The 22,808-nt window shown below is 49.6% G+C and overlaps 1 pseudogene; it reads left to right on the top strand.

The window, feature by feature from the left end:
- The first annotated feature begins 12,338 nt into the window (after positions 1 to 12,338).
- LOC125435528 overlaps positions 12,339 to 22,808 on the top strand; it is a 53,982-nt pseudogene continuing 43,512 nt past the window's right edge.

Raw genomic sequence — 22,808 nt, 5'->3', positions numbered from 1 at the left:
GAAACACTCATTCATTCATTCATTCATTCATTCATTCATTCATTCATTCATTCATTCATTCATTCATTCATTCATTCATTCATTCATTCATTCATTGTACACACCATAGGAGGCCAGTGATGACAGTGGTTCAAGCTGGCTGGCTAGGTGAAAAATGCCTGATGGAAAAGCTCCATCTTACAGGCCCTACGGAACTCATTCGGGTCCCGCAGGGCCCTGATCTCATCGGGAAGCTTATTCCACCAGGTAGGGGGCAGGACCGGAAAAGCCCCGGCCCTTGTGGAAGCCAGCTGGACCACCTTCCGGCCAGGGATCTCCAGTGGGCTTCCCTCCGACGAGGGAACCATATTTCTCAAACCAGACTTCAGCTCTGTTGATTGTTCGTTCCGCCAAGCGGCCCCTAATGGCCTCCCCCTCCCCCAAAAAGCCATTAGACCTAACGTTTCAGCCTCTTTCGCTGCTTCCGTCCCTGGCAGCATTTGCTGTTTGCCTTTCCGACACTCCAGGGCCCACTAATGCTCCAGCGGAGCCGCGTCGTAAGAGGACCGTGAGCCTCCGCGGTTTTGGGATGGTAACGGGAGGGAGAGTAATGAGAGCGAGAGAGAAAATGTGTGAATTTTTTATTTGATGCTTAATGTTCGCTCAGTGTGGCTGCTTCTCCCCCGAAGTTGACCAAACTTAACGTAAAAGGTCGACCAAAAGGAGCAGCAGTGGCGTCGGAGGTTAAGAGCTCGTGTATCTAATCTGGAGGAACCGGGTTTGATTCCCAGCTCTGCTGCCTGAGCTGTGGAGGCTTATCTGGGGAATTCAGATTAGCCTGTACACTCCCACACACGCCAGCTGGGTGACCTTGGGCTAGTCACAGCTTCTCGGACCTCTCTCAGCCTCGCCTACCTCACAGGGTGTTTGTTGTGAGGGGAGAAGGGCGAGGAGATTGTAAGCCCCTTTGAGTCTCCTACAGGAGAGAGAGGGGGGATATAAATCCAAACTCCTCTTCTTCTCCTTCTTCTTCTTCTCCTCCTCCTCCTCCTCCTCCTCCTCCTCCTCCTCCTCCTCCTCCTCCTCCTCCTCCTCCTCCTCCTTCTTCTTCTTCTTCTTCTTCTTCTTCTTCTTCTTCTTCTTCTAATGTATCGTAAAAGGGCTCTCGTCAAGCACGAAAGACGCACTGGCTCTCATCTGGCTTATACGGCCTCAAATCATCAGACCGTCAAATGCAGTATTGTCGACTCCGACGGGCAACGGCTCTGCAGGGCAGAAGCGGAGCGCTCACGGCGGCACGTGGGGTCACATGTCTGCAGGCCAGAGGCGTATCAGGGGGAAATGGCGCCTGGGTACAATACCTGCCCCGAGCACCCCCCTGCCTCTGCTCTCCCCCGTGCTCAGGGGCGGGGGTGGGGGCAGCTCAAACGAGCACTGCAGCGGCGCCCATTGGAGCCGCCCCCGGCATCCCTGCAGACCGCCTCCTGCCCTCCCCAGTCCCTTGGACACACGGGGCAGCTCGGACGGGCATCATGAGGGAGAAGTGGGTGGGGGCAATTTTGCGCCCCTTCCGTTGTACCTGGGGACATTTGACTCCCCCTGTCCCCATTGCAGATACGCCACTGCCCCGGGCGCACACCAGCTAATCCTGTGGGGGGTGGAGAATCGCCCTCACACCCCTTCCCTCGGGCCTGCCCTGCCAGGTTGCTCCTTCAGCCGGTGGAGCCTCCACTGTCCGAAGGACCAGCCTGGCTGGGCTGTTGCCGGGCACCCCTCAGCCCTGCCCTGCCAGGCTGCTCCTTCAAAGGAGCAGCCTGGTGGGGCGGGGCCGAGGGGCTCCTGGTGGCAGCCCAGCAAGGCTTAGGTAAGTGGAATGCAGGGCCATGGGGTGGGGTGTCCGGAGTAGGTGTTGCCCCGGGTGCCAATTCCCCCCTTACGCCTCTGCTGCAGGATCTCAAGCTTTGAAGTCTTTCGCGTGGCCTGATCATTGGTGTAGTGGTTAAGAGCAGGTGCACTCTAATCTGGAGAACCGGGTTTGATTCCCCACTATGCCACTTGAGCTGTGGAGGCTGATCTGGTGAATCAGATTAGCTTGCACGCTCCCTGATCATTGCTGGGGATGCAGAGGCCTGGACATGTGACCTTCTCCCTGCCAATCAAGTGACGCACCAACTGAGCCACGATCTCTGTCTTTGGACTCAGCCTTTGGCAGATCTCCAAAAGAAGAAAAAATCCCACAATCATGGGGACAGGCGGCGGCCCTCCCACGAGTGCTTTTTCATGCCTGCTCTTCGAAACTGATAAGAACATAAGAACAAGTCAGCTGGATCAGACCAGAGTCCATCTAGTCCAGCTCTCTGCCCAAATCCCTTTCCTGGTCTGTGACTGATAGCACTGACCCCTGTAGCGTGTATGTGACGTTTGGATTTTTTGCCCCAATGTGCATCACTTTACATTTTGCTACATTGAACTGCATTTGCCATTTCTGAGCCCACTCACCTAATTTATCAAGGTCCACTTGGAGCTCTTCGCAATCCTTTGTGGTTCTCACCACCCTACATAATTTGGTATCATCTGCAAACTTGGCCACCACGCTACCCACCCCTACTTCCAGGTCATTTATGAATAGGTTAAAGAGCACTGGTCCCAAAACGGATCCTTGGGGGACACCACTCCCGACATCTCTGCATTGTGAGAACTCCCCATTCACACCCACTCTTTGCTTCCTGTTTCTCAACCAGTTTTTAATCCATAGGAGGACTTCCCCTCTTATTCCTTCATTGTTGAGTTTTCTCATGCTAAGGCCCCTTCTGCACTTTCAATCCACTTTGACAATTGTTTGCAAGCAGATTTTGCTCTTCCGCACAGTAAAATCCAGCTGCAAAGTGCGTCGAAAGTGGATTGAAAGTGCATTATTCTGCAGGTGCGGAAGGGGCCTTAGTTTCCAAAGGTATTTTCAGTTGATGCTGAAAGCACGCATGGTCAGAGGCAGAATGTTAGATATTCTATTGCAGTTTATTTGGCGAGGTGGGTGGGTGAGCTGTAGTCTTCGGAGCCTCTTCAGTTCATCTGAACAGGCAAAGCGTGCAAGGCCTGGATAGAAAGATTTGCCCACGTGGCTGTTTAAGCACCGCTAGGCAGTACATCTCCATTCTTCCAGCAGTGTTTGAATCTTTAACAGGTAAATATAAAATCTAAATATAAAGTCTATAAAATTATGCAGGGGGTAGAAAATGTTGACAGAGAGAAATTTTTCTCTCTTTCTCACAATACTAGAACCAGGGGGCATCCATTGAAAATGCTGGGGGGAAGAATGAGGACTAATAAAAGGAAACACTTCTTCACGCAACGTATGATTGGTGTTTGGAATATGCTGCCACTGGAGGTGGTGAGGGCCACTAACCTGGATAGCTTTAAAAAGGGCTTGGACAGATTTATGGAGGAGAAGTCGATCTATGGCTACCAATCTTGATCCTCCTTGATCTCAGATTGCCAATGCCTTAGCAGACCAGGTGCTCGGGAGCAGCAGCAGCAGCAGCAGAAGGCCCTTGCTTTCACCTCCTGCCTGTGAGCTCCCAAAGGCACCTGGTGGGCCACTGCGAGTAGCAGAGAGCTGGACTAGATGGACGCTGGTCTGATCCAGCTGGCTTGTTCTTATGTTCTTATGTTCTTAAATATCTTGAGGCATTTCAGAAGAAACAACTGACTGCTCAAAGGAAGGATTCGCTTGCCCGGGCAAGCTGATGGTGTAAAGGGTTAGCCATGAATTCTCAGTGGAAGCTCCAGGAACAGAGGCAGTCTACCTTTGAGTAACTGATGCAGGGAACAGACACCTGGGAAGGTGGCTGCTGCCATGCCCTTCCTGTGAGGCAACCAACCGGCTGGCCACTGTTGAAAATAGTACACTGAGTTAAAGTTCAATTTTGCGGAGATTTTGGTTGGTTTGGTGTTCTAGGGTTAATGTTAGGGTGTAAGGTGAGAGTACTTTCTTGCCACCTTTGGCAGTACTTGGCGGACTATCCAGGGTGTGCCCATGGTTTAATGATAAACAGAGCACCTACTTCATGTGTGAAAGGTTACGAGTTCAGTTCCTGACATCAGGAAGTTGTAAAAGAGAGGCCTTTTGCCTCCAGAGACACTATAGAGCTCCCGCTAATCAAAGATGATACAGATAGGCCAATGACTTGACTCATAAGAACGTAAGAACCTAAGAAAGAGCCTGCTGGATCAGACCAGGGTCCATCTAGTCCAGCCCTCTGCTACTCGCAGTGCCTATCAGGTGCCTTTGGGAGCTCACGTGCAGGATGTGAAAGCAATGGCCTTCTACAGCTGTTGCTCCCGAGCACCTGGTCTGTTAAGGCATTTGCAATCTGAGATCAAGGAGGATCAAGATTGGTAGCCATGAATCGACTTCTCCTCCATAAATCTGTCCAAGCCCCTTTTAAAGCCATCCAGGTTAGTGGCCATCACCACCTCCTGTGGCAGCATATTCCAAACACCAATCACACGCTGCGTGAAGAAGTGTTTCCTTTTATTAGTCCTAATTCTTCCCCCCAGCATTTTCAATGAATGCCCCCTGGTTCTTGTATTGTGAGAAAGAGAGAAAAATTTCTCTCTGTCGACATTTCCTACCCCATGCATAATTTTATAGACTTCAATCATATCCCCCCTCAGACGTCTCCTCTCCAAACTAAAGAGTCCCAAACGCTGCAGCCTCTCCTCATAAGGAAGCTGCTCCAGTCCCTCAATCATCCTCGTTGCCCTTCTCTGCACTTTTTCCATCTCTTCGATATCCTTTTTGAGACGTGGCGACCAGAACTGAACACAGTGATCCAAGTGCGGCCGCACCACGGCTTTATATAAGGGCATGACAATCTTTGCAGTTTTATTATGTGAAGGAGTGGGGGAACCAAACCCGGCTGTCCAGATTAGAGTACCCCACTCATAACCACGGCGCCACGCTGCACCCATGACTTCTGATTCCTTTTTGGCCTCTGCCAGATGAATCTCGTATGACGCTTCCTGCTGAGACAGAGGGAATCTGGTTCTCCTGTATTCTGGTCTGCGGTGTTTTTTTCCGTTCCCTGTTCCATCTTTCCTTCCAGGGCTGCTGGGTTCCATCGCCTGCCACGGCACATGCGAGGCAGGGCTGTCGCCACACGGTTTTATTTTTAACGGCTAGGGGTGGTTTTTTTTTTACCAGCTGAGCCTCCCTTTTATCGCCTCCCCGAGTCCCTCGTGGTTCTCATAATAGATGTGACTCAGGCGTGAAACACAACTCATCCTTCCCTCCCTCCCACTCGCAACCACACACGCTTTGCCCTCCCTAGTTTTTATTTTCCTTCCCTACCGGCGTTTTCAGGTCTGGAGCTGTTTGCCTTGACTCGGCTCCAGCTTTGCCCGGCTTCTGTCCACCCCAAGATAGCTTTGGCAGAAGGTACGTTCGGGATGTGTTTGCATTTTGTGCTGGGGGAGGAAGTCAGGAAGTTGTTCCGGGGGGGGGGGGAGCGTCACTGAAAAGGCAAGCTCTTGGCATCTGTCTTTGGGCCACACTTGTGGCTCTGGTGGTGGAACGTGTCGCCGAGTTGCATCCAACTCAGGGTGGCCCTGTAGGCCTTCCGAGGCAGGAGGTGTTCAGAGGTGGTTTGCCATTGCGTTGCCTGCCTCTGCAGCGTCACAGGGCTTCCTTGGTGGTCTCCCAACCAAGTTCTCATCAGGGCCAACCCTGCTTAGCTTTTGAGATCTGACAAGATCAGCTAGCCTAGGCTGTCTAAGACAGCGATGGTGAACCTTTTCGAGGCCGAGTGCCCAAATTGCAACCCAAAATCCACTTATTTATCGCAAAGTGCCAACATGGTAATTTAACCTGAATACTGAGGTTTTTGTTTAGAAAAAACGGGGCATGCGTTACTCAGGAAATAGCAATTGGTGGTGGTGTGTTTTTCTTTAAAGAAACAGCAGCTCTTCGGCCCGGGTGAATCACGACCCTAGGAGGGTTTACTCAGAAGGAAGCCCCATTGCCAGCAACCAAGCTTACTCCCAGGTAAAGGATCGCACTTTAGTTTAACAGCGCTTAACAGAGTTACCTACACTGCTTCCCCAAAACTAGGTCTTAGGTTTAATGCTAATAATCGAGCCCAGCGGCCTAGGCCAGCCTAGATGTGTGGGGGGGGGGGGGGGCACTCTGCTTGCACGTGCCCACAGAGAGGGCTCTGAGTGCCACCTCTGGCACCTGTGCCATAGGTTCGCCATCACTGGTCTAAGATGATCAGGGTTTGCCAAGGCCTGTCTTCATAGCCACCCTGGATTTTTTGAGGCGTTTCCCATACAGAGGTGGTTTGCCAACTAGGCTTAGCTTCTGAGATCTGATGACAGCAGGTTGGTGTGGACCACCCAGGTCCACACCTGTGGCTAACGGACCCTGTTGTCGAACAGGCTGGTTTTGGGGAGGTTAATCTTTTGCTGCGTATCCTTCAGTTGGACATTTAGGCTCAACTGCTTTTTTTTTCCATCCCAAAGAGGTCCGTTCGACCCAGCAGCTGAGGTTCTGCGAAGCTGCTGGGGGAATCAGGCTAGCGGCTCAGGGGTCTGCAACCTGTGGCTCTCCAGATGTTCATGGACTACCATTCCCATCAGCATGAACATCTGGAGAACCACAGGTTGCAGACCCCTGGGCTAGCTGAACACGAGACGCTTGGCTGAGCGTTTACCAAAATGTACAGTGCCTAGAGTTACCAATTTTGGGGCGGGAAATTCTTGGTGATTTAGGGGTGGGGGTTGGGAAGGGGAAGCACCCTTGCAGGGTATAATCAGTGCTGGGATCCAAACATTTTAGTAACAGGTTCCCATGGTGGTGGGATTCAAACAGTGGCCTAGCGCCAATGGGACTGGGCAGGGCACAACAGGGGCGTGGCCGGGCATTCCGGGGGCGGGGCATTAATAATTTCTCTGTTACTGTAAAAAACTCTTACTGTAAAAAAAAAGTTCCTAATTTCCAGCTGGTATCTTTCTGTCCATAATTTAAACTCATTATAGCAAGTCCTATCGTCTACTGCCAACAGAAACAACAACTACTTCTCCTCTAATTGACTGCCTGTCCAATACTTAATACTTTCAAATACTTAGTTTTGTTTCTAGAAATCAAAAGAAGGAGACTTTCCTTAAACAAGGGACTTGACCATATTTCTAAAACAGGTTTTTAAAACAGCCCAACAGGGAGAATTATCCCGTTTTCTACCTTGGCTAACCAGCCACATGGGAAACAACAGGACGTTATGATTTTGGGATCTAATGGAATTTCTAACAGAAAAGCAGACCAAATTAGTAACCCCCTCTCGGCACACACAAATAATTAGTCACCCACTCTCGGGAACTGGTGAGAACCTGCTGGATCCCACCTTTGGGTATAATCCTGCAGACTCCAGCCTCTCGTTTTCTGCAGGGAAATTGATCTCTGTCTGGAGATCAACTGTGGTTCCAGGAGATCTCTAAGCCCCTTTGGAAGGCTGCAAAGCCTAAAACGTTCCACACAGATCCAGTTCTTTGCAAGCTACTTGTGGCTTTATAATCGAATGCAGGCCTTTTGTGGGCAAGAAGGTGGCGGGGCTGAGTCACACGTCTGGGCTTATTGCTTGCCGTTTCAAAAGACGACTGAGCGGAACATGTGCCCAAAGCGCATTTGGACCAGGGTCTACAAAGTGGACTCCATCCCACAAACACTGAAGCCGCAATAACTCCGTTTGCCTCCGAAGGACAGTGGTGGTGAACCTTTTCGAGACCGAGTGCCCAAATTGCAACCCCAAACCCACTTATTTATCACAAAGTGCCAACCCGGCAATTTAACCTGAATGCTGAGGTTTTAGTTTAGAAAAAAATTGTTGGCTTCAAGGCGTGCGTTACTCGGGAGTAAGCTTGGTGGTAGTTGTTGGCTTTGCTTTGAAGCAACCGTGCAACTCTTCGAATGGGTGAATCACGACCCTAGGAGGGTTTACTCAGAAGCAAGCCCCATTGCCAGCAACTGAGCTTACTCCCAGGTAAAGTATCGCTCGTGTATCTAATCTGGAGGAACCGGGTTTGATTCCCAGCTCTGCCACCTGAGCTGTGGAGGCTTATCTGGGGAATTCAGATTAGCCTGTACACTCCCACACACACCAGCCGGGTGACGTTGGGCTAGTCACAGCTTCTCGGAGCTCTCTCAGCCCCACCTACCTCACAAGGTGCTTGTTGTGAGGGGGGAAGGGCAAGGAGATTGTCAGCCCCTTTGAGTCTCCTGCAGGAGAGAAAGGGGGATAAAAATCCAAACTCCTCCTCCTCCTCCTCCTCTTCTTCTTCTTGTTCTTGTTCTTCTTGTTCTTCTTGTTCTTGTTCTTCTTGTTCTTCTTGTTCTTCTTGTTCTTGTTCTTCTTGTTCTTCTTCTTGTTCTTCTTGTTCTTCTTCTTGTTCTTCTTCTTCTTCTTCTTGTTCTTCTTGTTCTTGTTCTTCTTGTTCTTCTTCTTGTTCTTGTTCTTCTTGTTCTTGTTCTTGTTCTTGTTCTTCTTCTTCTTCTTCTTCTTCTTCTTCTTCTTCTTCTTCTGTACTTTGCACGAAAATCAGTAGGGTTTAACAGCGCTTAACAGGGTTACCTACACTGCTTCCCCAAAACTAGGTCTTAGGTTTAATGCTAATAATTGAACTCAGCGGCCCAGGCCAGCCTAGATGTGGGGGGGGGGCACTCTGTTTGCGTGTGCCCACAGAGAGGGCTCTGAGTGCCACCTCTGGCACCCGTGCCGTAGGTTCGCCACCACTGCCTAAGGAGCATGGTGCTTTCCTTTTCCAAAGACACTTTGATTGGTGCTGAAGTTTGGCTCTTGTTTTTAACATTGCTGTGCCATCTTATAACATTTTTTAGCAAGGTGCTGTTTTGATTGGGGAGCTGCTGTGGGCATGATGCAGGCATACTCAGCCAATTGGGGAATAAACCATCTCAGCCCCGAAATGGTAGACTCATCTGGGGGGGAGCTGCATTTTCAAACGCTTCTAGGTAAACAGACAAATCTCTCTGCAAGTAGAAAACTAGCAATACAGTGGGCTTGAAGCTATGTTCTTGAAGAATTAGATTTCTTACTCGCAAGAAGGCTGTTTTGAACAAAGAAGGATCTCCTCCTCCTTCCATGTCGACCATACTGCGAATCGATGTCGCCTCCATCTCATTTTGTTGCCTGTGAAAATCAGGATCTTAGAGAGTTTCTGGAAGTGAAGCAAGCCCTTGGGAAAGGGAAGGAGGAAGAGGGAATCAGAAACCTCTTTCTTAGGATACGCCCACAATTTCATAAGCATTCTGGGAACGAGTTCCCATGTTTCCCTCTTATGTCATGGGGGCAATAATTGCTGATAAGGCTGGATAAATTGCCACATGCAAGCATGAAGTATCACCTGCTTATCTGCCTCGGGCACTTAGTACCAGTAGCTAATCTGATGTTCGGGATGACGAAATTTCCTTCACCCAAACTCTTCCTTGAAACCTTTGACTCGGTCTGCACTTTCTCCCAAATAACTTCCCCCTTTAGCATTTCACCCCCCTCATCCGATTTGTTCCATGTGTCATTTGGGAACAATAACAAAACAAAAAAAAAAATCTTTCCCACTAAACTGGTGCAAAAAGAAGAAGAAGAAGAGTTTGGATTTATATCCCCCCTTTCTCTCCTGCAAGAGACTTAAAGGGGCTGACAATCTCCTTGCCCTTCCCCCTCACAACAAACACCCTGTGAGGTAGGTGGGGCTGGGAGAGCTCCGAGAAGCTGTGACTAGCCCAAGGTCACCCAGCTGGCGTGTGTGGGAGTGTACAGGCTAATCTGAATTCCCCAGATAAGCCTCCACAGCTCAGGCGGCAGAGCGGGGAATCAAACCTGGTTCCTCCAGATTAGATACACGAGCTCTTAACCTCCTACGCCACTGCTGCTCCTTTGTTCATAAAAACAAAATCTTGTCCCCAGATCCCTGTTGGGAGAGTAGAAATATTTCTTTGGGGGATCACCGGAACCGGATGGTTGAAGAGTGGACCCCTCCTTTCTCGGCATCTTCTTCTCCTAGTGTTGTCATGTTCCAGGAAAATTCAACACGCCCAAACGTGATACCGACTCAGTTTGACGCCAGCTTGAAACCGAGAAACCCGAATTAAAAATAAAAAAGGCTCGTGTCTTTGCGTAAACAGGAAACTTTCAAACTCTAAAAATAAAAGCAGTTTTGAGGGATAATTTTTTTAAAAAAGGCACAGGAGGATTCGGGATCTGTTTTGATTCTTGTTTCCTAAACGTTTGAGTCATTCGGAGCGTACGCCTTTGGTCTTAGCCTAACCCCAAAGGTGTCAGGGGATCGCTGAGCTCAGGGAATCGGGGTTTCTGGACATGTTACCTTAAAATAATGTCATCCACTCCTCCCCCTCCCCCATTAGACTTTTTGCAAATCAAGTTTTCCAGCAAGTTTGAGGAGTTATTTATTTATTTATTTATACCCCACACCACACGAGCGCAGTGGCAGAGCTACAAGGGGATGGGGGGTGCACCGGGCACACGCCTGGGGGTGCAGATATTTATACCCCACACCACACGAGCGCAGTGGCGGAGCTACAAGGGGATGGGGGGTGCACCGGGCACACGCCTGGGGGTGCAGAAAATTGGTGGAACTAAGGTAAGTGTGGGAAGGGGGGGCGCCCCAGGGGGGTACTGTGGGGGGGCCCTGGGGGTGGAAAATATAGACTGTGCACTGTGCACAATTTGGCCCAGCTACGCCTCTGCACGAGTGTCTCTCGGCGGCTCACATAGGTTAAACAAAACAAGAAAACCACAATAAAAACATCACAAGCCAAATGTAGCCATTAAAACAGCATTAAAATCGCATTATAATAAGCCCAACCCCCACTCTAACCCCCCCCCCCCCGACCAGCAGTTTTCCTGGGAAGCTAACTAAATCAGAAAGGTCTTCATTGTGCATCTAAACCCCGAAAGCACAGGTGTCAAACTCGCGGCCCTCCAGATGTTATGAACTACAGTTCCCACCATCCCCTGCCAGCAACATGCTGACGGGGATGATGAGAACTGTAGTCCATAACATCTGGAGGGCTGCGAGTTTGACACCTATGCCCTAAAGGGTGGACACATGGCAAATCTCTGAGGAATTACTATTCCAGAGCCTGGGGGCAATTATGGAAAAGGAGGGTGTGGTCGAGGTCAAATGTCCTTGAACTCTGGGATGATACGTTCCCCCAACAAGCTAAACTAGTTTAGCCACAGCAGTTTCAGTCCTGTGTGGTCCTTCTAGAGACCTGTATACCCTCCAGCTATAACCACTACTTCTCTGGAAAGTTTCAAGGGGGGGGGGGGGGGAAACAGGCAAATTTCTCGTGAAGTTCTCCCCCCTCCGTTTGGAGAATACTGGACCAAAGGGTTACTTGGGCTGATCCAGCTGTATCATTGCAAACAATTCTTTTCTTGGGTTAGCAAGTCCTTGCAAATAGCTACTCTCCCGGTCGCCTTGGGCGAGTCGCAATTTCTTCCAGGTGACCAGTTATACTAATGTTGGTTTCCTGCTGGTTTATGCCGTTTGGCTGATGTGGCCGTGCGTAGACTTTGGAATGGGGGAAGTGGGACGCCACACAATGTTGTAAGCATGTCTGGGTGTAGTCGCAAGATGTCTCCCCTTGAGTAACTTGCATGGGGTAAGGCTCAAGAAAAGGACTGGCTTCTGTGAGTGAGTCACAAGAAGTTGAACCGTTGTAGCTGTCTGTTGGAAATGTGGGCAAGGGGGTGATAAACTGGTCGCCGCATCTCAAAAAGGATATCGAAGAGATAGAAAAAGTGCAGAGAAGGGCAACGAGGATGATTGAGGGACTGGAGCACCTTCCTTATGAGGAGAGGCTGCAGCGTTTGGGACTCTTTAGTTTGGAGAGGAGACATCTGAGGGGGGATATGACTGAAGTCTGTAAAATTATGCATGGGGTAGAAAATGTTGACAGAGGCTAGTCACAGCTTCTCGGAGCTCTCTCAGCCCCACCTACCTCACAGGGTGTTTGTTGTGAGAGGGCAAGGGCAAGGAGATTGTCAACCCCTTTGAGTCTCCTGCAGGAGAGAAAGGGGGGATATAAATCCAAACTCCTCCTCCTCCTCCTCCTCCTCCTCCTCTTCTTCTTCTTCTTCTTCTTCTTTAGTCCATGAACATCTGGTGGGAGATCTGCTCTAACAGCTACACCGCGCTGCTATGCGTCCGTCATTATATCTCTCTCAGTCCCTGGCCCCTGTGTCTTCAACAGGGGCATGACCAACACAGACTGAAATTCGTGCCAAATTGCAATGGCTCGAGGCACAACCGCTACGCCTGGGGAAACAATGGGAGCCGCCCCTCAGGCACGGCTGCCTCAGCAGCACCCGGGCCAGGTGTGGGATCCTGGGGCACCTGTGAACTTTCGCCTACCCCTCTTTAAGTGCTCATTCATCACGCAGAGACCTGTCTAGGCGCTTTTCTTTGAACTGGCAGCCGCCTGCCAAGGCCTCTGCGCGGCTACGGTAGAGCAACCAATTCGCACACGGCTCGGCGGCATGCATATTTGATAGGAGATGAAATATTAAGGCGCTTTTATGATGTGCCACTCCCTTCGCCTCTTGCACGCCGGCTTGGTGCGGCAGAGGGAATTAGGCCTGGCTTTCCCTTCGCCCCTCCGCCTCCTTCTACACCTGACCAAAGGGGAGAAGGGAGAGGTGCTCAAAGTTTAATTTTAGGTGCTGCCAGGAGAGGTGGGAGGCTTTCGCTTCTGCTCTGGGTGGCGGGGTTGGCGTCTCTGGAGCGCGCTTAAGTCAGACACCCACATCGCCTGGAGCCACAAGACGGAGAGAGAAGGCGAGGCCGGGGAAAAGGAGCTTCAGAGGGTGGGAAGAAGCAAGGAGGCTCTCTCCAAGGTAGGTGATAGCCGGCTCTCTCTGTAGGGCCACCCCTGCCCACGTTTCCCTGTGGGGCAAGCCTTCGCAGCAAGAGCAAAACCGTGCCGGCTCACGTTGCAAGTCCAGGTAAGCAGTAGATGGATCAGGAAGTGGTGCCGCGTCAGAAATGTGGTTTATTTGACAGCTCTTGCTTGGAGATTGTTGGGGAGGTATTTTGTTCTTGGGAGGGGGGAGAAGAAAGAGAAAGGGGGGGGCAGACTTGGCTGTGCGTTCCTTGACGGTTTCTATCTGTTATGGCTGGCTGGAAAAGTAGTGGGATGAGATCTGAGCGCAAGAAAATACAGTAGGGCACATGGAAATGGATTGTCGAAGGCTTTCACGGCCGGAATCAACAGGCAGTTGTGGGTTTTCTGTGTGGCGTGGCGGTGGTCTGGTAGCTTTTAGTTCATGTAGATGCGGGTGAAAGGTTAGCAGCTGAAACTACCAGGCTACGGCCACACAGCCTGGAAAAGCGCACACCAGCAAAGACATTAAAATGTGATAAGCTTGAAAGTTCCAGGGCAGGCAGCGTAAATCGCGCGACGCTTCCCGTGCCTCGATACTGGTGGTGGAGGCCAAAAAGCGCAAAATGGGGGCCTTTGTTTGTGAAACACGTGGAATATGTCTGCTGCCGGGAAAGCGAGGGTCTTGCCCGAAGACTTTCGGATACGTATTGGAAACTCTTACGGCTTTCCCACGTTGTGAAATTAAAAACGGTCCGTGGAAGTTCCCAGTGATTCCTTGACGGCATGGGTGAGTCAGAGTACGTGTGGGTAGGGTGGAAGGACAAAAGAATCTGGACAATACAGAAATGGTTGGAATATATGTGGGAACAAATACAATTGCAAATTTTTGACATCATGTCCAGAAACCAAATGTGGCAAGAAAAACAAAACGATATGAAGCGGATCTGGACTGAATTCAAAGACGGGTTAAACGAAATTGGAATCGCAGAAGAAAACTGGAAAAGAAGATTAGGAAGAATGGACCTGCTGCTGCACATTTAAAGAAGAAAAGAAGAAGGGGGGAGGGGGGAAAGGGGGGGTAAAAGGATATGGAGGATGGAATATAAAGATGTATAATATAAATTTGTAACAATCCAAAATATCAATAAAAATTTAATAATAATTTTTAAAAGGCTCATTCCGCACATGCAGAATAATGCACTTTCAAACTGCTTTCAGTGCTCTTTGAAGCTGGGCGGAATCGCAAAATCCACTTGCAAACAGTTGTGAAAGCGGTTTGAAAACGCATGATTTGGCGTGTGCGGAAGGGGCCAAAAGAGAGTATGTGTGGGAAGATTTGGGGATGTCAGAGGGGAGGGGAGCTGTGAAAAATTGGGCCGTTTCTATCTGTCGTGGAAGGGAACTCCACTCGCATGGTTCAGATTGCGCCGGAAGTGGAATAACCTCATGGCCCTTCGTTGTACCCCCCCCCCCAAGCGTACCACGGTGTGGGGTCTTCTTATTCCACAAATCTTTCCACGAGGAGTGGGTACAGCGCACCACCATGGGGCCACTCATGTCAGGACTGCTGGTGCGTGGATTCATAATTGTCTTATATGGTGGTTCAGAGCGGTGGACTCTGATCTGGAGAACCGGGTTTGTTTCCCCGCTCCTCCGCATGAAGCCTGCTGGGTGACCTTGAGCCAGTCACAGTTCTCTCAGAACTCTGTCAGCCCCACCTACCTCTCAAGGGGTCTGTTGTGGGGAGAGGAAGGGAGGGCACAGATCCAAATTTCTCCTCCTCCTTCCTTGGGCCAAAATTATTGGGGGGGGGGAACTCATGCTTTTCTGTTACTCCCCCCTCCCCCATGATGCAGGTGCACCTTGCAAACAAAGTGTGGAGGGCTGGAATTCCCATATGGGCCTCGGTATGTGTCTTATCATGCCCTGTGTTGACTGTACCAACCCCAAAGCTGGGAAGAATGCAGCTGGGATTTATATTTAGAAATCCCCTGGCAGGAACAGCTAGGAGAATCGCTGAAAAGAAGCAGCTACTGATATTAGTGAAGAAACTCGTGGATTCGTGTGTGATGGTTGAGAGCTGGGGAGGTTGTCCGGGCCTCAGAGCCCCTCCTTTGCATGCAAAAGGGCTCAGGTTCGATTCCCATCCCCTGCAGGTATAAGGATCAGGTCGTGGGTGGGGGGAAATTTCTTCACCCGAAGAGTTGCTGCCAGTAAGAGACTGACTTTGATAGATCAGGGGACTGATGCACCATAAGGGTTTTTTTTTTCACGTGGGTGGGATAATACGGCTTAGTGGGACAGCAACAATCCAAGGGGTCTGCAACCTGCGGCTCTCCAGATGTTCATGGACTACAATTCCCATCAGCCCCTGCCAGCCTGGCCAATTGGCTGATGGGAATTGTAGTCCACTAAGTAAATCAGTTTCCGAAAGGAGTCTACCAGAGGTGATCTTTTTTTTCTGAGATCTCTGAACGGTTGAACTACGGTAGGGGTGGCCAACCTATGGTGCTCCAGTTGGCCAGGCTGGCAGGGGCTGATGGGAATTGTAGTCCACGAATATCCACAGCACCATAGGTTGGCCACCCCTGAACTACTGAGCCTCAGTGAACTACTGGAGCAGCAGTGGCGTAGGAGGTTAAGAGCTCGTGTACTCTAATCTGCAGGAACCGGGTTTGATTCCCAGCTCTGCCGCCTGAGCTGTGGAGGCTTATCTGGGGAATTCAGATTAGCCTGTGCACTCCCACACACACCAGCTGGGTGACCTTGGGCTGGTCACAGCTTCTCGGAGCTCTCTCAGCCCCACCCACCTCACAGGGTGTTTGTTGTGAGGGGGGAAGGGCAAGGAGATTGTCAGCCCCTTTGAGTCTCCTGCAGGAGAGAAAGGGGGGATATGAATCCAAACTCCTCCTCCTCCTCCTCCTCCTCCTCCTCTTCTTCTTCTTCTTCTTCTTCTTCTTCTTCTTCTTCATGCACCATGGATATTATTCCACTGCGCTACAACCCCCATGTAAATCAGATTCCATTTAAACCAGCCCTTTGGGGTAAGACGAAGCGAAGCCCCCCCCCCCCCCCAAATCTTAGCAGGCTTTGCTGTGAGGGTGTAATACAGATTTCATGATGGAGAAAGTAGTAATGAATTTAGCATTTTTATAGCACTTTCAAAGTGCTTAACATACATTCTCACAACAACACTGCAAGGTAGGCCAGAGTTATTACCTCTATGTTGCTGATGGGGAGGATAAGAACATGAGTTCACTTCTAGTGTGGTAGAGGAAAGATTTGAACCAGGGCCTGCAGAAACCAGGTAATTCTCTTGGCCACGACGCTACCGCCAGCTAACACTGACGCAGCGCCTTGTGATGATCTTGTCAGGCGAGGACATTTATCCAGTCCCTTCCTCCAAACATCTGGAGAGCCGCAGGTTGCAGATCCCTGAGTTAAATGGATGAGGTGAGACCCCCTCCTAGTAGTGTAGTCTGTGTGAGCTTTTCCCAGGGGCTCACATATGCCAGCACCTGCCAAAACAGCCCTTCTAATCTTGGCTTTCCATCAAGAAGAAGAAGAAGAAGAAGAGTTTGGATTTCTATCCCCCCTTTCTCTCCTGCAGGAGACTCAAAGGGGCTGACAATCTCCTCGCCCTTCCCCTCTCACAACAAACACCCTGTGAGGTGGGTGGGGCTGAGAGAGCTCCGAGAAGCTGTGACTAGCCCAAGGGCACCCAGCTGGCGTGTGTGGGAGTGTACAGGCTAATCTGAATTCCCCAGATAAGCCTCCACAGCTCAGGCGGCAGAGCTGGGAATCAAACCCGGTTCCTCCAGATTAGATACAAGAGGGATCTCGATTCAAATTATTCCCAATCTTGTCGCTGCTTTTTGTCTAGGCATCACTAACTTGGCTTGGACCCTTCGTTGTCTGTGTGTTTACTTTATTTATCCCCGCCTCTGTCCCCAGTGGGAACCCAAAGCAACTTGGCATCATTCACTCTCCTCTGTATTATCCTCCCAACAACCCTAGGAGGTAGGCTAGGTGGAACATGTGTGACTGGCCCGCAGCAGATCACCCACGGCAGCGGGGGGATTTGAACCCACCTCTTCCGGATCCTTCTCTGACTGTTGGACAGTGCCGGCTGCTCAAATAAGGCAGAACAAAAGGGTGCTTCTTATTACAAGAGGGGAAGCTGAGTCACTTTTGCAGACTCCATTCCTGAATGTTTTTAATGGTTTCTAGGTGTACATGAAGAAGACATCCGCTATGAAGCCAAGTGAATCCACAGTGCGCCGGTAGAAAGACTCCTTCCTCTTCTGTGTATGCTTTATGCTGTTGAAGGTATTTCTCTTTGAGAATTTTTTATTTTACACACCTAAATGACACACACATGGAAAGGTAAAGAAAAAATCCCAATCTAATCCCCCTCCCCCCATATTAATAATGCTAAATGAAAAGAAACACCTACACATATATATGGTGACTTCCAGCTACCTCACTAAGGATCCAGGCATAATTCTAACTCCGTGCTTATAATCAATATCTACTGTATATACTCATGTATAAGTTTTTCAGCACATTTTTAATGCTGAAAAAGCTCCCCTCGACTTATACGCGGGTCATTAAAATTTTTTTTTGTTTTTTTACTTTGCCGGCCAGCAGGGGGCGCAGTTTTTATGCTAGCGACACCAAAATTTCAGGGTACCCTCAGAAGACACTCCTGATGATACCAGCCAAGTTTGGTGAAGTTTGGTTTAGGGGGTCCAAAGTTATGGACCCCCAAAGGAGGTGCCCTCATTCTCCATTGTTTTTAATGGGAGCTATTAGTAGATGGGGCTACCCTTTTGAGGGTCCATAACTTTGGACCCTCTGAACCAAACTTCACCACACCTGGCTGGTCTCATCAGGAGAGTCTCTTTATGATACTAGCCAGGTTTGGTGAAGTTTGGGTCAGGGGATCCAAAGTTATTGATCCCCAAATGGGTGCCCCATCCCCCATTGTTTACAATGGAAGCTAATAGTAGATTTTCCATTTCTGATAATATCCCTCTTAAAATCTAAGCTGAGTTACATTTGGACATATAGATGATGATGAAGAATCCAGTTTTGAAGGATTTTAACTCTTGTGTTTTAGCTTGGTTGCTGATTGAGCTAAGGTTTTTGTACTTTTAAAGTTATTGTTAATACCATATTGTTCTTGTTGACCCTCTTTTCCACTTACAGAGCCAGTTTACTGTTTTTCTTTGAAATAAATATTCAAAAACATTTAACCTACTGATGCCTCAATTGATGTAATTTTATTGGTATCTATTTTTATTTTTGAAATTTACCAGCAGCTGCTGCATTTCCCACCCTCGACTTATACGCGAGTCAATACGTTTTCCCAGCTTTTTGTGGTAAAATTAGGTGCCTCGACTTATATGCGGGTCGACTTATACATGAGTATATACGGTACATTTTTTCCCCACTTTTAGTCGTTCCTCTAAAGTTGTCTTAATCCAATACGCTGTTTTCATTTAAGTCTCGAATCCTGCCGTTGTTTCTCTGTTTGTATACATTTTCAGTAAGTAGTCCGCAAAGGATTTCCAGTCTTTCTGAAAATTGTCCATATTCTTGTCTCTTATAACGGCCGTCAGCCTGGCCATCTCTCCGTACTCTGTGACTTTCAGGATCCAGTCTTGTTCTGTTGGAATTTTGTCATCCCTCCATTTGTATGCATCTAGAATCCTTGCTGCAGTTGTCATATACATAAAAATATTAAAAAGTGTTCTATATTGATCAGGTGTTAAAGGTATTTCAAAGGTCCCCATAACATCTGAGGGACCCACCGCTCCCCTTTTGGGAGGGTTTTAGTTGATGGACGCGAGATGGTATACTGGAACGCTGTGTTTTAATGGGGGTTTTGATTGTTTTTATTCAAATAGAGCCATATATGTGATATTATAGTTGTATTTTGTTATGTCTTGAACCGTGCTGTGCTGTATAGATCAGTGATGGCGAACCTATGGCATGGGTGCCAGAGGTGGCACTCGGAGCCCTCTCTGTGGGCACGCGCACAAAGAGTTCGTCATGTGGAGGGTGGAAAATCACCCCCCCCCCACACACACACACACATCTAGGCTGGCCTGGGCCACTGAGCACGATGTGTGGGCACCGCAGGGAGGACTTGGCTGGCAGGCCTGGTGCCTGTGCTCTGGGTGGCTGTTGCCTGAGGGGGGGTGCAGAGGAGGCAGAGATGCTCGAGAGGCACAGAGCGGTGCGCGCAGGACTTGCTGGAGGCTAGAGAAGGCTGGCCCCTGCTTGAGCGGGTGTGGCAGAGGAAGAGGGAGCCAACCGTTCTTTTCTAAACTAAAACCTCAGCATTCAGGTTAAATTGCCGGGTTGGCCCTTTGCGATAAATAAGTGAGGTTTGGGTTGCAACTTGGGCACTCGGTCTCAAAAAGGTTCGCCATCACTGGTATAGATTAATATGTTGTGCACTGCCCAGAGCCCTTCGGGAAGGGCGGCACACAAAACTAATAAATAATAATAGTAAAAGTTGCTTTCTTGGGGTATAAACCAGAGTCGCCAACTGCCAGGTGGCGGCTGGAGACCTCCCAGAATTACAACCGAGCTTACAGAGCTTAGTCCACCCGGAGAAAATGGCGGCTTTGGAGGGTGGAACCTGTGGTATTAGTCCCCGTTGAGGTTTCTTCCCTTTCCAAACGGTGCCCTCCCCCGGCACCACCTCCAAAACCTCCGGAGTTTCCCCACCTAGAGCGGGCAATCCTAAGAGTATCTGTAACCAACAGGAACAGTGTGTGTCTGTTAATTGACACACACACACACACACACTCACAGAGTGTCCCTTCGGGATTCTGTTTCCTATTGTTTCGGTTGTTGATGGATTCTGAACCAGCTGTGCCAGGAAAGGGGAGGGGGGCAAGTTCCCGCTTCACAAAACCGTCTTCTGCTGGGCACTTCTCGATTGACGGTGAAGCATTTTGTGTGCGTTTAATTCGGTCGTCCAGATTTCTCAGAGCATCGTCTCCACCCATGCTCAGACACCGCAAATTGAAATGGGAAGCGCACGTTGTGACGCTAATGGATTTCCTTCCACATTTTCTAAAGAGCTTCCTTCTGCAGCTGCCAAGAAGATGCGCCTTTGGGAGGTCAGCTACCTCTGTTGTCTCTCCGTATTGAGTTGAATTAGATGTGGTAGGATTAGTCCATCTCCTGCTAGAGCAGCGGTTCTCAACCTGTGGGTCACAACCCCTTTGGGGGATGAACGACCCTTTCACAGGGGTCGCCTAAGACAAGTGGAAAACACATATTTCTGATGGTCTTAGGAACCGAGACACCGCTCCTCTATCCATCTCCATAATAATTTTATGGTTGGGGGTCACCACAACATGAGGAACTGTATTATAGGGTCACGGTATTAGGAGGGTTGAGAACCACTGTGCTAGAGGCTAATTGAGAGTATGGAAGGTCCGGTCAGTTGGTCAAGACTGGCTCAGGGCAGTCCCTTGTGATGTAGAAAAAGAGTTTGGATTTTATGCCCCGCTTTGTCAACTGTAAGAAGTCTCAAAGCGGCCGAGGCCACGTAAGAACATAAAAACGAGCCTGCTGGATCAGACCAGAGTCCATCTAGTCCAGCACTCTGCTATTCGCAGTGGTCCACCAGGTGCCATTGGGAGCTCACATGCAGGATGTGAAAGCAATGGCCTTCTCCTGCTGCTGCTCCCGAGCACATGGTCTGCTAAGGCATTTGCAATCTCAGATTAAGGAGGATCAAGATGGGTAGCCATAGATCGACTTCCCCTCCATAAATCTGTCTAAGAAGTCTGGGCGGTGCACTGAATAACTCGAACTGTTAACAATAAGGACCTTGCTTGGTCCCTGAGGAAAGGCCGTGCAGGCCGTGCTGGGGCGCCAAATTCCAGGCAGGGCGGGGGTGGGGGTTCTGCCTGCGCCCTGCTCAAAGTGCGCCTCGGGCTCAAGCCCCCTCTCACCCTACCTTGCTACGCCCGTGGGAAAGAATTGGATGAATTACTTGTCCTACTTCCGCCTGTCCTCTTGCAATGGTGAATGGAGACGTATTAACTGCTTCTGTGCATATGCTAATATGACGGACACACCCTCGCTTGCTTATCTGTGGGGTGGGGTGGGGGGTAAATAAAGTTCTACTGCTCGTTTAAGTCCTCCTGGTTTCGTTTATTCTGCCGCCACCCAGGCAGAATTCAGTATTTATCCTCTCTGCCCACTGCTGTCCATCGGAGAGCCGCAAAGTCTGAGCCAGCTCCAACTCATGCGTGGAGCATGTGATGGCGGCGCTGCTCTTTCTGCCAAAGAGGTGGTTGCTTTTGCAGTAAAAAAAAAATCGGGCGCTTAAAAAAAAACGCCTAATGAGATTTTGCCCGCGAGGATCTGATTTATAAAAAGGGCAATCGTACTCCTAATTAAAAGACAGCTGTAGGCAGAATATTGCATAGAAGGTCACATGTAGATTATCTCTGCTTCCAAAATGTAAACTATGGGCGTGTGCTGTAGTTTTCTTGGAAGCTGATAGCATAGAACAGTGATGGCGAACCTTTTCGAGACCAAATTGTAACCCAAAACCCACTTATTTATTGCAAAGTGCCCACGCGGCAATTTAGCTGCCGAATACTGAGGTTTTAGTTAAGAAAAAAATGGCTGACACCGAGCTGTGCGTTACTCCTAGGAATAAGCAGTGGTAGTTGGTGGCTTTGCTTTGAAACGAAAGTCCAACTCTTCCAAAGGGTGAATCACGATTCTAGGAGGGTTTACTCAGAAGCAAGCGCCATTGCAAACAACTGAGCTTGCTCCCAGGTAAAGGGTCAGCTTTAGTTCTTCGCATGACAATCAGTGGGGGGTTTAACAGTGCTTAACAGGGTTACCTACACTGCTTCCCCAAAACTAGGTCTTAGGTTTAATGCTAATAATCGAGCCCAGTGGCCCAGGCCAACCTATGAATGTGTGTGGGGAGGGGCGATTTGATAATTCTATTTCGCAGCGTGCCTACAGAGAGGGCTCTGAGTGCCACCTCTGGCACCCGTGCCATAGGTTACGCCACCACTGGCATAGAGGTATGTGGAGGAGGTTGTCGAAGGGGAGAGCTGGAGAAGAGGTCTCTCTCTAGGGAGGACGGATCTCCAGGCATTAGAGCAAGGGATCCCCAGCCTTTTACTAAGTGAACTCACCACCACAACACGATGGAGGGAGCTGCCACCACAAAATATTATACAGCTTGGGGCAGTGATGGTGGTGCTTTTCGAGACCGAGTGCCCAAACTGCAACCCAAAACCCACTTATTTATCTCAAAGTGCCAACGCGGCGATTTAACTGGAATACTGAGGTTTTAGTTTAGAAAAAATGGTTGGCTCCAAGGCATGCGTTACTCGGGAGTAAGCTTGGTGGTAGTCGGTGGCTTTGCTTTGAAGCAACCATGCAACGCTTCGAACGGGTGAATCACGACCCTAGGAGGGTTTACTCAGAAGCAAGCCACATTGCCAGCAACCGAGCTTACTCCCAGGTAAAGGATCGCGCTTTAGTTCTTCCCATGAAAATCAGTGGGGTTTAAGAGCACTTACCAGGGTTACCTACACGTTGTGCCCAGCAGTCCAGGCCAGCCTAGATGTGTGGGGGGGGGGGGATTTTCTGCCCCCCACATGATGAACTCTGTGCACGCATGCCCACAGAGAGGGCTCTGAGTGCCACCTCTGGCACCCGTGTCATAGGTTTGCCACCACTGCAGTAGGTCATGCATAACTCTAACGGGAACTCTTCAGCTTTAGGACGTTGTGGGTTTTCCGGGTTGTATGGCCGTGTTCCGGTAGTATTTTCTCCTGACGTTTCGCCTGCATCTGTGGCTGCCAGCCACAGACAGACAGACAGACAGACAGACAGACAGACAGACAGACAGACA

Source organism: Sphaerodactylus townsendi, linkage group LG06, assembly GCF_021028975.2.
Source record: "Sphaerodactylus townsendi isolate TG3544 linkage group LG06, MPM_Stown_v2.3, whole genome shotgun sequence".
In the NCBI taxonomy this organism is placed as follows: Eukaryota; Metazoa; Chordata; class Lepidosauria; order Squamata; family Sphaerodactylidae; genus Sphaerodactylus; species Sphaerodactylus townsendi.
Note: the sequence above shows the minus strand (reverse complement) of the source record. Positions and strands in the feature narration are given on the sequence as shown.